This window comes from Brachyistius frenatus, unplaced genomic scaffold, assembly GCF_029030835.1.
Source record: "Brachyistius frenatus isolate BFR_SWC_R1_liver_20210118 unplaced genomic scaffold, ASM2903083v1 Contig_44, whole genome shotgun sequence".
NCBI classification, from domain to species: Eukaryota; Metazoa; Chordata; class Actinopteri; family Embiotocidae; genus Brachyistius; species Brachyistius frenatus.
This window is the reverse complement of record NW_027210643.1, coordinates 1,353,616-1,368,643: the sequence shown is the minus strand read 5'-3', so window position 1 is coordinate 1,368,643 and position 15,028 is coordinate 1,353,616. Positions and strand designations below refer to the sequence as shown.

The 15,028-nt window shown below is 42.9% G+C and overlaps 1 protein-coding gene across 2 annotated transcripts in view; it reads left to right on the top strand.

Moving 5' to 3' along the window:
- The first annotated feature begins 449 nt into the window (after window positions 1-449).
- The window catches only part of fam49a (family with sequence similarity 49 member A), a 34,785-nt gene continuing 20,206 nt past the window's right edge, over window positions 450-15,028 (top strand). For both annotated transcript variants that reach the window (XM_069703150.1, XM_069703151.1), the window contains exon 1: window positions 450-579. The gene's annotated coding sequence lies outside the window, so the exon portion shown is untranslated. The remainder of the gene's footprint in view (window positions 580-15,028) is intronic.

Genomic DNA, 15,028 nt, shown 5'->3' with positions numbered 1-15,028 from the left:
GATACCTACTAGGGAAAGATGAAGGTCATATGGGGATGTAACTACTCAGAATTTAATTAGGTAAATACATTTTCATATCCTGATTAGCACGAAAATGTTGTCCAAATATAGTTATTATATTGCCCTGTGGCGTGTTTTACTCTGTAGAGAGAAAAAATAACCTCTCACATTAAAACACTGTAATGATACAACAGATAAAGCTGCGTTTACTTTTTAAATTCTCTTCATAAACTTAATTTTCAGTTTAATCTGAGACAGAAAAACTTTGCCAGGCGCTGCGGAGAAGAAATAATTTGCCGCGTTGCTATTGGACGAAGAGGAAGAAAGCGCGATTTTAATTGGCTCATTTCCCATGGTCCCTGATATCGACCAATTAAAATACAGGTAGGCGGGATTAGAGACTTGGGTTGTTTTTTTTTCCACGGGTTTTCTAGTGGTGGAGAGGGACGGGTACGCGCTCACTGTTGTTGTCTGTTGCTGCCGGGGACAGACGGAGCTGCCAAGGTCGGTGAAAGTACTGCTCGGACCAAGACGTCGGTGCTCACCACCCACAAAATACTACACCGAGAGACATACCGGGTGAGTTTCCGGGCTTGACCAACTTTTCTTCGCGTTTCGTGGGCTTTACGTTGCGTTATCGTCACCTGGTTGTCGACCCGCATATCGTGAATCTCCGTCAGATCGGTGACTGTCAAAACGGGTTCACATGGACCGAGGTGCCGGGGAGGAAGCGCTAACTCTCCGGCTAACATTAGCTGCGTTTGAGTGCCGAAATGAGTTACGTGGTATTGTTGTGTTGTTGTGAAAGTTTGGTGGGACTTTTATTCATCACCGCTCGTGCTGTATTTAGCTTCCCAGACTCTTCTTGACCTTTCCTGGTGTTTGTTCAGCAGCGTTGCGGTCTGGCTAACTTAGCTTGTGACTAGTAGCCAAATCCAGCCACCAGTTCACGTCGGTTTTCTCGCTGTCAGCTCACCGAGCAACGTCGTCATTGCTTTATTTTTTTTTTTGGTTGACTGAATGAGTGAAGCGTTGCAGAAAGTTGGAACAAATCTTTACATCCGCAATCACTGCGTTTTCACAAACCGCTCGTTCAGTCCACAGACAGTCAACAACTCACGGTTCACTCTTCGGCAGGTGGTTGGAGTAAAATATCTCCTTTCTCGTGCTGTAATTTGTGAATTTCTCAGCCCCGTTGCCGGTAGAAAAGCCCTGTGATCATAGTCAAATGTTCCTCAGACTGTAAGTGCCAGATAACAGCAGCTGTTCCTCTCTCCTCCCTCCTCATGAGCTGCCAATGAGTAGCTCTGTTTTGGCCTATGTGATGTTAATGAAGCGTGCTCTTTATTACTACATCCAACACCAGCAGCGGATCATAGCTCCTGACTCATTTACTTCAATACTTTGAGTCACAGCCGTGTTCAGATGTTGGTAGTAGTACTTCATTTTGCTTTGTGCTTTTTTTTTTTTTTCTTTCTTTTTTTTTTTTAATCAACCAATCAGGACTACAGATTGTAAAAGAACTGGGAACAACTTGGTTTGCAGTCTGAAACACAGCAACACTGAGCTGGGCAGCACACCAGACAGTGTGAAAGCTCTGTAAAATAAAGTGTCAGGACTCAAAGTTACTTATGTATTTGTTGCTGTCTTCAAATTTGAAACCAGCATGGGATGCCAACTCTTGCAGGTTGTAAGAGGAACATGCTATTTCAGGGGCCTCAATGCACTGAAATGGCGCTCTTTTGTTTGAGAGGACATACAGCAACAGCTGCGCTTCCCTGTGTGTGTGTGTGTGTGTGTGTGTGTGTGTGTGTGTGTGTGTGTGTGTGTGTGTGTGTGTGTGTGTGTGTGTGTGTGTGTGTCCCCGTCCCCTGCCTCAGTCAGTATGCCAGGCAGTAACTGCAGCATTTGTGGAATGCCGGTTGAATTCCTGAACATGCTGCACAATGGCTGTTGTGAATCAACCTGATCTCCTCTCAGAGGAAATTGAAACGCTTTCCACGTTCTTTGCTCGAGCTCTTCCAGCCGTGTGCCTCAGTGTTCACTTTTAAAGGTGGGGACGAGTTATGACATGCAGGGCTTTGTGTAGCCCCAAAAGGAAGCTGGCAGGTCATTGCAACAAGCAGCAGTGGAAAAATGATAACGGGTGTTGCATTTGGTTTGTTGTGTTTGCCTTTATAAAGGCATCTTGACTTTAGTCTGACGAGGATGAAATGCACTGAACTGTTTGCAAAGTTGTAGTAGAAAGACTGTTGTTTTGCTGAAACATCCCTGAGTATTTATATTAAGCTTTGTAGCGTCCCAGTGACGGACCCTGCTGTATGTCCTTGCAGACTGGGCTTGACAACCGTGACAAAATCCACCTCTTAGAATTCGTTTCAAGTGTGCGGCTAATGTAAACTGATGAATCGGTCTGTATTGGATTTTTTTTTGTGGCTCTTGTGAAGCATGTAAGTGGTTCAGATGTTGTGCTTGTGTTGCTGCTGATGGGACAACACTAAAAAGAGCAAACAACATGTCACACTTTACAAATGTGACTTGGCAGAATCTCTCTGTGTGTGTGTGTGTGTGTGTGTGTGTGTGTGTGTGTGTGTGTGTGTGTGTGTGTGTGTGTGTGTGTGTGTGTGTGTGTGTGTGTGTGTGTGTGTGTGTGTGTGTGTGTGTGTGTGTGTGTGTGTCTCGCTGAACTGACAAGAAGCGAGTGTTGGAGAGCCGTTTTAAAGTTTCTGTAGTTTTGTTTTCTCACCGCTCAAGGTTTTTGTCTGTAACAGAAAAACAGGATATGGTATCTCACACCCTGTTGCACACTGGCACGTTTTCTCATTGTGGTTTTTAACCTGCTGTTGTGTTACAGGTTGCCCGAGGCAAGCACGCGGGAAAGCCTTTGTGTTGCTCTGTGGTGTTTCTTTTGGACTTCTTTAGTGCTGCTCGGGTCCTACAACAAGGTGTAAAGTTTTATCTTTGCAACCTCGTAAATAATTAAAACGGGACAAAGTCTGTATCCTTGTTCAACCACAGTTACTTGACTACTTGAGTCATACGTCATCTTTAGCTCTTCTTGATGCTACCTTCCCACGTGGGAAATCTGGTGACTACAGCCGTTGCAGTCATATTACAACGAGGCTCCAGCTACTGAAATGTGCTGCTTTAAACTGTCACCGTTAAACTGTTGAAGTTAAGGTGATATTTGCAGTTGAGCTTTTCTCAAACTGCTTGCAGCAGCAGGTTTTGCCTGCTTGAGTCCAGCGATGAATCACAAGTAGCTTTGTGACCGTACACAAGGAATCCCAAAGGATTTCCTTCTAGATCTGCACGGGTGCCAAGTCTGATATCTTCAGGTTTAAGCTGAACCAGCACTACAACGCTTCCTCGTATCGTTACTCCACGGCTGATGCCAACTGAGGTTAGCCTGCAGCGGTGTACGACCGTCTTCAGCACATTGGATGACATGTTTGCTTATGCATGTCAAATTTTGGCCTAAATTGTAGTTCCTCTGCCTGTGTACATTCAGCGGTGTGGAGGTGATTAGATTAGATAAGCACTAATTGTTTGTCATAGCAGCACACAAGATCTCCATACACACACACACACACACAATATATATATTCACACTGAACACATTGAAATAATATGATTCGATTTTGTATATTTGTTAGTTCATTGCAGTTACAAATATTTTACTCGTGTGCATCCTGTCAAGGGAAGCAGAGGACTCTTAGAGTGGCTGTTGAAGTCCTGACTTTCCTCAGACAGGACAAACGTGCTAGAAGTACATCTCCTGGCCCCTCCATGTTATCAGCAACTTATTCAACCAGTTTACTGTGGACCATCAGACATTGCTGACTCAGCCAATGCGGCCATCTGGGCTGGAACAGAAAACACAGCAGACTTCTCACTGGCTCCAGAGCATCAGATGCTCAGCTAACAGATTTTGTGTGTGTGTGTGTGTGTGTGTGTGTGTGTGTGTGTGTGTGTGTGTGTGTGTGTGTGTGTGTGTGTGTGTGTGTGTGTGTGTGTGTGAGAGAGAGAGAGAGAGAGAGAGAGAGAGAGAGAGAGAGAGAGAGACCTTATGTCACCATCAATATCTAGCATTTTTTATGGAAGTCAGTTTTTCATTTCAAAAAGGAAAAGCACTAAATTCAGGGTCTCTGTCACACCGTCATGACTTGTGGGACACTTAAATTGAACAGAACTATCCTCAATGTTTTTCATAACAACGATGCTTTCCCTGCAATGTCGAGTCTGCTGTGAGAAAGGCCGATAATTCAAAGTTGTCATTTTAGCTGCGCCCACTGATACGAGGAGCCTTTTCACTTTCATAGTTCTGCAAAGCAGGATTAATAAACCTCAGCTGTTAGAACAGCTTATTCTCTTAAAAGCTTACAGTGTTAAGCCATCAGTGTTCAACATTCACCGGGAATCATGTTTCCGGCCTCTTGTTTTTTTTTTATTTTAATTTTTTTTATTACTTTACGAAATTCAGTTATTTGAGTCGCAGAAGCACACCAGCTCCAAGTTCCTGTTTTACCCCAAACTGCCCGTCTGCCTGTGTCTTTATGCGTCTGTCTGGCAGAATATGCGTGTGCACAACCGTGTTGCCTCATGACCCTGCACACTTCCCACTCACGTTTCACTTTTTAAGCTCACATCCTGTCAGCGGGACAGCGGCTCTGTGTCAATACACTCTCACTGGCCGTTATTGTGTCGAGGCCGAGCTCGTCATGGTCCGTGTTGCGATGTTCGTTGCCTCTCGGCCGCTGCTATATTACTTTTACTGTGTTTTCTTTGGTTTGTTTATCTTGTTGTATACTTGGGGAAACTGACTTTTGGTGAGCTAAGTGGTTTCAAATGCTCCAACTTTTCAGACCACAAGGTTCACATCTCCTAACGCGCGGCAATGTTAAAAAAAAAAAAAAAAAAATTCAGGATTTATTTACTTATTTTGACAGTTTTGAGGTGTTTGGCTCCCTGCTGTTTTATTAAACCTTTATTTTGACCTCATTTAACCTTGTACGGTCCGCTTCATGCTGCATCATGTTAGATAAGTAACCTGTTGTCTCTGAAACCTGAGTCGTGGTATGAGGGGTCATTTAAAATGCCCACCATATGTCCTATCAATTTTGTTCAAACTATGTTCAACAATGAGCTTCTTTGCTTTGGCAGTTTATTTATGCACAAATGCCCAAAGCATCATACTTTCTGGGCCACTGGAAAATTGGAAAGCCTTGGAAAATGTGTTACAGTAGAAAGCTGGGTTGAAAGTTATAAAACTAAAAGATAAAAAAAACAGTCAGACTGGATTATCTTCATCTTTTTTCTGCCCTATTTTTGTCAGGCCACAGATTTATTTTGCACTAGAGGCTGTGATCATGTCTTTCTGTTCAGCTTCACGGAAGTGATTGCCATTTAACAAACAGCAATACTGTCTCACTTCCCCTATGAACACTGGTTTATGTTGTGAAATTACCTGAAACAACATGTCTGCGTGATACAGGCAGATCTGTGAGGTTGAAATCTTGTACATGCTAAAAAAAAAAAAAAAATTTAAAAGCAAGCAAGATTTATGGTGCAACTATGCAACATGGAGACGAATGTATAAAACAAACATTATGATATCTAACTTTGACAGAGATGATTTTTGCCACCCAGCGTGTTTTAGTTTTCCTGCTTTTCCACAGCTGTCAGAAAGATCCTGGCTGCTGCCTGACTGGTGTTTTTCAGTCCAGCAGCGCTGTCACTGATCTCAGCAGGTGCAGGAATCCAGAGAAATACAGTTGTTTATTGTTAATGACAAGCAAACAGTCGGTGAGAGCAGAACTATTAAGAGGCTGAAGAGGACAACCGTCACGCTTTAGAGAGAATGGTATTGTTTCAAAACAACAGCAGTCTAGGGAGGGCAAGGCAGTGTGTGTGTGTGTGTGTGTGTGTGTGTGTGTGTGCGTGTGTGCACGTGCTACAGAGTAATGGCTTAACGTCTGATCCTTATTACTGCATGGGGTATTTGGGACAATTCATGCTGCTTATTAGTCTTAATAATTTGGTTATATAATTAATTGGAGGTTCAAAGGGTGTTGCAAGAAAAAACCTGGCCAGCTATGGGACCAACATTTAGCTCCAATGAAAGCTCTATTTGTTGAAATGGAGTGATTTTTAATGTGACTGGGCTGAGCGCTCCAAGTGCAGCTTCTGTAGCGGAAACGGTGTGACTCTCTGAAGCTGATGAGATTTACTCCTGCCTCAACGCAGGGGGAAAAAAAACACGTATGCGTTTTAAAACAAAAAGGTGTTTGTGTGGATGTGGACTAGAAATCTGAATTTGGCACCGAATGACGAGACAAATTCTGCCGGTACCATTTAAAAATTCAAAGTTCAGTACCGTGCTCTAACCTTCACGACTACAATGTATACAATGTACAGGTATTCATGGTTAATTCAGTCTATAGTGAAATTAATTTCACAGAGAGTGTAAGAGTGTAAATGGTGAGCAGTTCCTGAAACCTTGGCAAACCCGGACATGCTACAAAGCAGCGTTATCACTCGCAGTAGTCACAGTTCCTTTCCTCGGACACCCTGTTCTGCCGTCACCTTCTGCAAGCTCAGCTGTTTGTAACCGAGTGTTTGTAACTTGACGGGTCGGGATACAAGATTTACAGCATTCATACGCAGAGCACAAGTGATGGAGGGAAACTTAGTGTGAGGAGGAAGAAAGGAAAAACAAACCAGCAGCCAATCTGATGGTGAAGAGCTGAAAGTCTCATGTGTAGAGATCAGGTATCATCTCCCAACGTGACATGATGACTCTGATCCTTCGCAGCGGAGCCGGTGTTTATGGAAAGCCAGAAATAGGTTTGTTTTCATGAGGAACACCCCTGTGCCGCACAATCTGTTTTTGTAGAAATTGCTCAGAGGGCATTTTTCTAAGCTGTGAACAATAATGTCAACACTTTGTATCCTGTACAGATAACATGAGCACAGTCTGATAGCACAGTATTTGTAGAAGATTTTGGAGGAACTATAAAATACCTAAGAGTGTGAATGCAGATACCGACTTACAAGTTGAAAAATATCTGATAATGTATATTGATCAGTATCAGTTTTTCAGCATATTTTGATATTTTTAATAATACCCCCTCCCCCCCAGGTTGTACCGGTGGTATTGTTCGGGATCATTTCTAGATCTGGCACAGTAACGTTTTAGTAGTCCAGCTGTCAAACATCTTTTTGTTTTACACTTTTGATGAAACGAACAAGATATCATGTGTTAATCAAAGAGCTTTACAGGCGCTTGTTCAGTGGATTTTGCCTTCATGTGAAGCCAAACTAATTGGACGAATTCTTGATTTTTATCTTTTATCTTTCACTCGACAACTTCTTTTTATTTTACTCTTTATTTTCTTCTAGAAATAAATCCACCTAAAGTGTTTAAAAAAAAAAAAAAAAAAGTTTTGGGTGAATCCATTCATCACAGGAGTCTTCAACCTTTTTTCCTCAGAGCTTCCAGGTGATCTGCTGCTTGGAGACTTCTAAATTTATCATTACATATCATTTGGATAATCTTGCAGGTTCCCGCTGCTTCACTTTGCACAAATTTGGCTGCTCATACCTCCCAGAGGAAGATGTCTTGATGCGTTCACATACACTTTTGCTAACACTGGTTTCACACAAGAGTCGAGTCACACACACAGACATGGTTCCCTTTGTATCTGCGTTGCTGTTGACATGCACGGCAGAACAGAAGTGGCATTGAGCGGAGACTTAGGAGGAATTTCTACGCCTGGAGTCCCACTCTGCTCAGCCAGAGCTGGTAGTAGCCAGACAGCCACTCTGCCTCCTCCTCCTCCTCCTCTCCAAATACCAAGCGCCCTCCTCTACTTTCCTACTCTTCCTCCCTCTATTGTTCTCTTCATGCACTCTTGCATGCCTTGGCAGTCTCTCTCTCTCTCTCTCTCTCTCTCTCTCTCGTTATCACACTTTCCCCTTCTCAGCATTTGACAGAAGCTTCTCTGAGTTGTTTACTATGTCCACAGACACCCCCCCCCCTCTCCTCTGCTCTCCAAACAGAAAAAAATGGCCAATGTGAGTTGCCATTATCAGTGTCCCTCTCTCTCTCTCTGCACCAGAGGCCAGATGTGGAGGAGGGATAGTGGTGAGTTTGTACTGAAGCAAGTGTAAAATTAGGCAGTGGGCCCAGCAGGCCGAACCAGAGGCCAAGCAGAGCCAGCAGCTGGACGGAGCTGAGTGCTGCCGCGCTGAGGAGACTCAGCTCTGTGCTGCTGTGTCACAGACTCCAGTGAGTGAGAGTGGATTTACGGTTTCTGAGCCTTTCAGAGAGCAACACCAGCAATTCTAAATGAACTGCGCTTGCTGCAGGACTCCTGACTGCTGAAACTCCAGAGTTCTCCAGAGCGTTCAGACCAGAGGTATGTGAAGCTGAGTGGAAGAGGGAAGATAAAGAGCTTGGATGATACCGGGAAAGGCTGCCATTGTGGTGGCGCTGGGCAGGTTTCCCCTTCTCCACCCAGCCCACCCTCTCCCCTGCCTTCCAGCAGCAACCCCCCCACCCCCCAGCCTGTGTCCATATTAGGGCAAAACTCAGCCAACCTCCCCTGGAGCTGAGCTCAACCCCCCAACACGCCCTGCTGTCACATTTGCTCCAGCAAAGGCAGCCTGAGGGAGACGCGACTCCACTAACCTAATTTGAAGGCCTGTTTTCCCAGCCAGTCAAAACAGTAGAGGGATTTTAAAAATGGATGCAGAAAGCCAAGGCCAGCGTGTTTTTTTTAAATTTTTTTTTGAAGGAGCAGGCTGGTGTGTTTAAATGTTTTTTTAAGTATTTGGAGGGTTTACAGTCAATGGGCTTAACTTCAGCCGAGCTTGACCATATGCCACATGGTGACCACTTTTGACCAAAGTGCCTGTAGTCTTGTGTGTGCATACGATACAGCCTCGGTTTTAGTGGTTATCAAGACAATGGCTGTGCCTCTAATTATTCTGCTATTATTAGTATTTCACATGTTTATGACAATCAGGACCAACTGATGTAGTTAGTACTTCATAGTTTACAGTACTTTCTGAAGCAGAAGAGTTCTACTACTGTTGCAGTGTGACGGCCCAGATTATGTTCCTTCTCTAGTTGTCAGCACTTACATCAAGTCCAGGAACATGTTTGCAGACATTGAGTACAGACTTTATTATAGGATTTATTTTTATTTTTATTTTTTTTTGGGTGTGAATGCTCCCCATAAAACAAAGGAAAAACAGAAGCAGCCCAGACAGAAAGTATGCTGTTTCTGCACTGTAAGCCACTTTGGATAACACAGGTAGTGAGACACTAGTTAAACAATTGGTTTGTGCTTGCCAGTCGTTTTCCTAGAGATTCCCAAACAGAAGTTATTTTTGGGTCATTGGTGTTGATTTTGGTTTCCTTTGGTTTATACAAAGTCCCTTTTGAGAGGAAGTGGTTTGGCTTAACAAACATAAGAACCACTGGGTGAGCACACAGGTGTTCTCAACATGGACTAGTTTGACTTATTTCATGTGCTCATCACACATGAACACACACAAAGACATATTGGCGTATCAAAACTGTACAATTTCTCTCCATTTACTAAAAACAACAAGTTCAGGAGACATTATTCTTCATGCAAACGTTGCAAAAGTCTGCTATCAGTACATCAGTGGACCACAGTGAATTAAACACTTGTGAGACGGTTCATTGTTGCACTTGAATGTGGCGCAGCACTGGGACGTGCAGTTATTAGTTGGTTATTAGTATTTAAGTTATGTCACTTTATCAAAAGCAGCGCTTGATTTATGCACCTTTTTGTGATCACTGGTCGAGATGTCTGTGATTTCACCATGGACATAAGAACTGAGTGCCTGTCAAATTTGGGAAATTGGCAACGGAGACCCTTGAAATCCTTCAGAAAACTACGGCAATGAAGCGAGAGACTTTAAGTGGCGTTTGTATTTCAAGAGGTTCAGAGCGTCACTGTCCAGCACCGAAGAAGGCGTGTCGGGGACGGAGACAAACCTGGTGGGTTTCTACGACATTTGTGGAGTTGTGCACCGTGAATTCGTCCCACAGGGTCAGACGGTCAACATCCAGTTCTACTGTGACGTTCTGAGTCATCTGACAGATGATTGCTGCTTTTGATAAAGCGATATGACTTGGAATACTTTATCGGCTTTGCTTCCCCCGCTTCACTGCATTACTCTGCTGCACTTCATTCGTTCACAACAGGAACTGTCTCTGAATTTTTTGATCCACCCTCATAAGCACATTGTGCTCTTTAATTAGATTCTGTAAGACTATTAATCTGTAATCCTTTGCATACCAGTATACAAACCAGTATGAATGCAGAGAGCTTTTTTCATTTTTATCTGTAGCTCCTCTTTGGCAGAAGTTTCCCAAAACTTTGATTATGTTGCTCCAAGTGGCCTCATACAGTCCACTCAAATGAAGGCTTCGATGTCATCTTTAAAAGTAGCTTTTATTTGTGCACTGGGCTCCATATCTGCCTCATTCTATAATTACTGTAATGTTTCACCATAAACTGAGCATTGTCATGGCAAGATCTCCGTATCTGATAACTTGCCAAAGTGGCTGTTGGATAAACTCTCAAATGTATCCAAAATGTGCAAACATCTGGCTGCCGGTCATTTTTTTCTTCCTCTTGGATTTACTGTGTTTGAACACCACCACCACCAGCTTTTTAAAAAAAATAGTTTTTTTTATTGACCGTTTCTTGTTCCTCAATGTGAAGAACACAGCCGGCTTTGACCCAGTCTTGAAATATGCTCCAGGTCAGAGCTCTTTCTGTTTCATCATGTTCCAGGTTCAATATTTTATCAGCTTGACTGTTTGAAAAGTGTACAGCAAGACACAGAAGGGGAAATTGTTTTTCCGTGTTATAAATTACAGTTTTGTAGAGAGAGTTTTTCTAAAATAATCAGCCGATTTGTGAAAAAGCAAACGGGAACCATATTCCACAAACGGCCCGTCAGGTTCAGCCGATTTTCAGTTTCCTGTGTTGCTCCGAAACGTGATGGCATTCCCCATCGCACCTAAACTTATTATTTTTTTTCTTTCAATATCAAAACTATATAACAACAGTTATATGTTTCTTACCTAATGATACGGTTGCATTGTACCTCAATATTGGTGATTATGCTATTTGACATTGTGGCTGAAATTTTTAAGTAATATTTAAATTGACAAACTATTTTAACTTTTACTCCTTGACTGTCTTGACTACAGAAGCCAGAAACAGTTATTTTTATATATATATATATATATATATATATATATATATATATACACATAATATACACAATGTGTTGTTATGAGCATCAGTGTTAGAGCAGTTAAAGGCTACAGAGAGCTGTGATTTCTACGACAACAGAAGATTGTTATAAAGTGACTGTAGGTTGTTGCTATCTGTTGTCACATGAATAATAGTTAGCGATGTCCCCGTTTCCCCTTCATATCACTTAAAAATCCACAAAGATCACTGGTGTGTTATTAATCCATCGTCCCTTCATCAGCTGTTACCATGCAGAGAGGAAGAAAGATGCTCCAGACAAACCCACATAGTCATTGACTCGTGGGAGGGGTGCAGTCTTCCAGCCCGTTGAACCTCCATGTGGGGTTAACCCTGCCGGCAGAAGGCAGATCTTCCTCAGCCAGATGTGTCTCTGCTCTCGCAACTCGCTCTTCCAATCAAAGATACTCTTATTCACATACAACGCGTGTGATTTATCTCCTAGCTGGAAAATGTGAGCCAGAGATGGCCTCACCTGGGACTTGCGCTTACGCTTTACTCGCTCGCAAATTTGCACAACTCTTGTTGCGTGACTTGGCGCCATGTTGGAAATATGCATTTTCCAGCGGTGGACATGATGCTCATCCATGTAAATAATTGATTTACAGGTTCAATCTTGTGAACATCAACAGCTGTCACGCTATCCGAGGCTTGTGCCGCAGCTGCCTGTTGCCAGTTTTGTGGAGCAGCAACCGCTGACTGGACTTTGAACGGTTGTAAATTTTGGTTATTTTAAAGCTGATTTAGTTCTCTGGACTAAGTGTTGGGCTGGGAGCCCAAGTTTGATACCTTTTTATGGCACTAACCAAATTGCTCCAATAGAATCAAGTATCTAAGAATGCCTTTTCATTGAATAGCAAAGTTTGATACCTTGTTGATAACGGCATGCTAATACGTTTTCATTTTAAAAGACATAACTTTTGCTGTATTTAGGCACAAATAAACCTAATTTAGCATCAGTGAACAACAGCATTTATCGTACATTAGCTCCTCGTGGTTGGCTTATATGGATAAAGTCGCCGAGTCGTAACTTGTACTAAAACTTACATTAGAGCACCTTATTTCACTCTTTTCAAACTGATGTTTGGCCACATTTCTGTCTGACTGATGTCTGTCTCTGCGCGCAGCTAGCTAGCTAGCATCTACCGATAGCTGGTGAGGCGTTTGGGGAACATGAACATGAATTTTCTTTTTCTTAAAGTGGATTTTATAATATTAGTATTGAATGTTTTTGAGCAAAATGGCCACCTCTAAGTATTTAATTAGCTCACTGTGGTTTCTCCTGCAGCACCTCCACCCGATCCAGTATGTGATGTTACCTCATTGGTGGGTGGCAATAAAAAGTGTTTGGAAAGGAGGAAAAATGTTGTGATGTTGACCTCTTAAAGTTAGCCCTTTCTAAATTAAGTAATATTACACGAGAGGGTGTAAACGCGCCTCCGTCCTGACCGCATCAATAATCACGTTAAAGCACCCTCAAGTGTAATATTACGATTATACAAGTTACAATGGAAATAAATAATACAATCAAAATGGATTCATATTGTGGGCCAATTCGCTTTTAAATTATAAAACTTTTTATTAGCGTGATTTCCGTTTCCATGGCAACACGTGAGGTGTGACTAACAACTGGAAAAACAATCAGTCGTGTCAGTAGAAGCGAATGTAATGTGCGCAGTGTTTACTCCTCCAGGAAGTAGTCCGGCCCTTAGCAACCACGTAGCAACAGACGATTTCTAGTCTGTTTTATTGCTTTCAAGAGATCGTTTCTCAAGCTGAATAAATACAGCACTTAGAAACACTGAACTGCTCAGCTCGCTCAATCTTGTTGTAACTAAGATATCCGCTGAAAAAAAAATATCAATGTAGTCACACATTTTTAAGATTTTATCACCGTGTCATGTGTAGGATTTTATCTTTGGTGTTACGGTACGGCTGCTCGGGGCGACAAATAAAGACCAAAAGGGACCCGATTTCACCAAATGGGTCATTTAATAGACCTATAACAATTAAAAACATTATGTTGCATCTCGCATGAAATTCAATTCTAATTAAATATTCCTATTGAGGAGGCGGGCGGTATTTTCTAGTGATGAGCAGCGTGTGATGTCATGATGATTTGAGCACGTTCCAAACGTTCTGTTGACCAATCAGATTGCTCGGTCGGAACCACCTGTCGTATGATCTGAATTAAGGCAAGTTGTACGTGTAGCATTAAGAAAGGAATAGATTGAAAGTGGGTCGTGGTCTGTTCCTCTCTCAGGACCGGGAAATGATTCGCGTGCAGAGGAGCGACTTCGGTTCAGGCATCTCCACTGGCCTTCTCTTCACTGTCAAAGTCAAGAAGCATTGTTTGGTGTGCTCGCCTTTCCAAGGAAGTGTTGTACTTCCAGGACGTTGCACGTCCTTTTGGAGCCAGTTTTCTGAGCAGAAACACTTCTGCTGTTGGCCTTGACGAACGCTGTCTGTCTGACTGTCCGTTTGTCTGAAATGAAAACACGCAGGATGTTACTTTTTCCTTTTTCACTGACGATCATGGAAATATGTGGAGTTCACGGTTACCAGCAGCTCTGCAGTGAGATCACACTGATTGTTTTTGTCCTTGTCAGAGGTGCTGGTCATTTTTATAAGGCCAGCTTGTAGTTTCGTTAAATAAATATCCTGTTAGGGTTTTCACTCACTTGCAATTTTTTTTTTCACCCCCCCGGTGCAATTTCCTGTTGCTGTTGCACATCGTCATGATTTTTACGTTTTTTGTTTTTTTTTCCAGTTTTGACATGGCATTATATTTATGACTCATTCAGCAGCAACGCTGGTGGGCAACGTCAATCACGGAAAGCCGAACAGGTAATCTGTGTCACGTCGACAGGCGGTTAACATGAAACGTCTTTCACGGACGGCAGCGAAATGTCCACGTACATTTCTCCTAAAAGTCACACTTCAAACTGTCGGGGGGACAAAAGCGCTGGAGATTGAACGCGTTTCCTGCCGAGTGCTCGGCGGCTTGAGGCTAACGTTGAGCACGCTATGAAAACGTGGCTGATGCGAGAGCGAGATAAGAGGGACTCGTGAATGTTCAGCGTTACGGTCCATTTAACTCGGTGAACTGCAGGTTGTGGAGTCTTTTGTTTCTTTGTGTAAACTTTGGTTGCAGACCTTTGGAGTGGGACATTCGCTGCTTTCTGTCTCTCCACGTCACACATTAATTGAACACTTTCATACCTTTCTGATTGTCATTGATAATTACCTGTTTCGTGTTGACATAATCAGATTATGAAAACATTCCTTGTGCTGCATAAAGTGGAAAGTCTTTCTCTGCGCTGCTCAGTTTTGCTCCACTTTCTTTAGTTTGTTCCCTTCAGCAACATGAAGACACCGGCACAATAACCATGCTTTATTTATTCAGGTTTTCAGATTCTGTTTGGATGCACAACCCCTTTACTCATGGACATTATTTTTTCCGGCGATGCCTCGCAGGCTCTGTATCCGTCGCTTTCTTATCATCTTCATCACTCTTGCCTGCAGCCTGCCACTCTCCCTCCAGCCTCCTCGCCAGGCGCTCAACCAGAAGTGACAGCAGCTTTTATCACACACCTTCCCTTTTTCTGAACAGTAAACCGTTGCAGAACAAAGTGTGTGTGTGTGTGTGTGTGTGTGTGTGTGTGTGTGTGTGTGTGTGTGTGTGTGTGTGTGTGTGTGTGTGT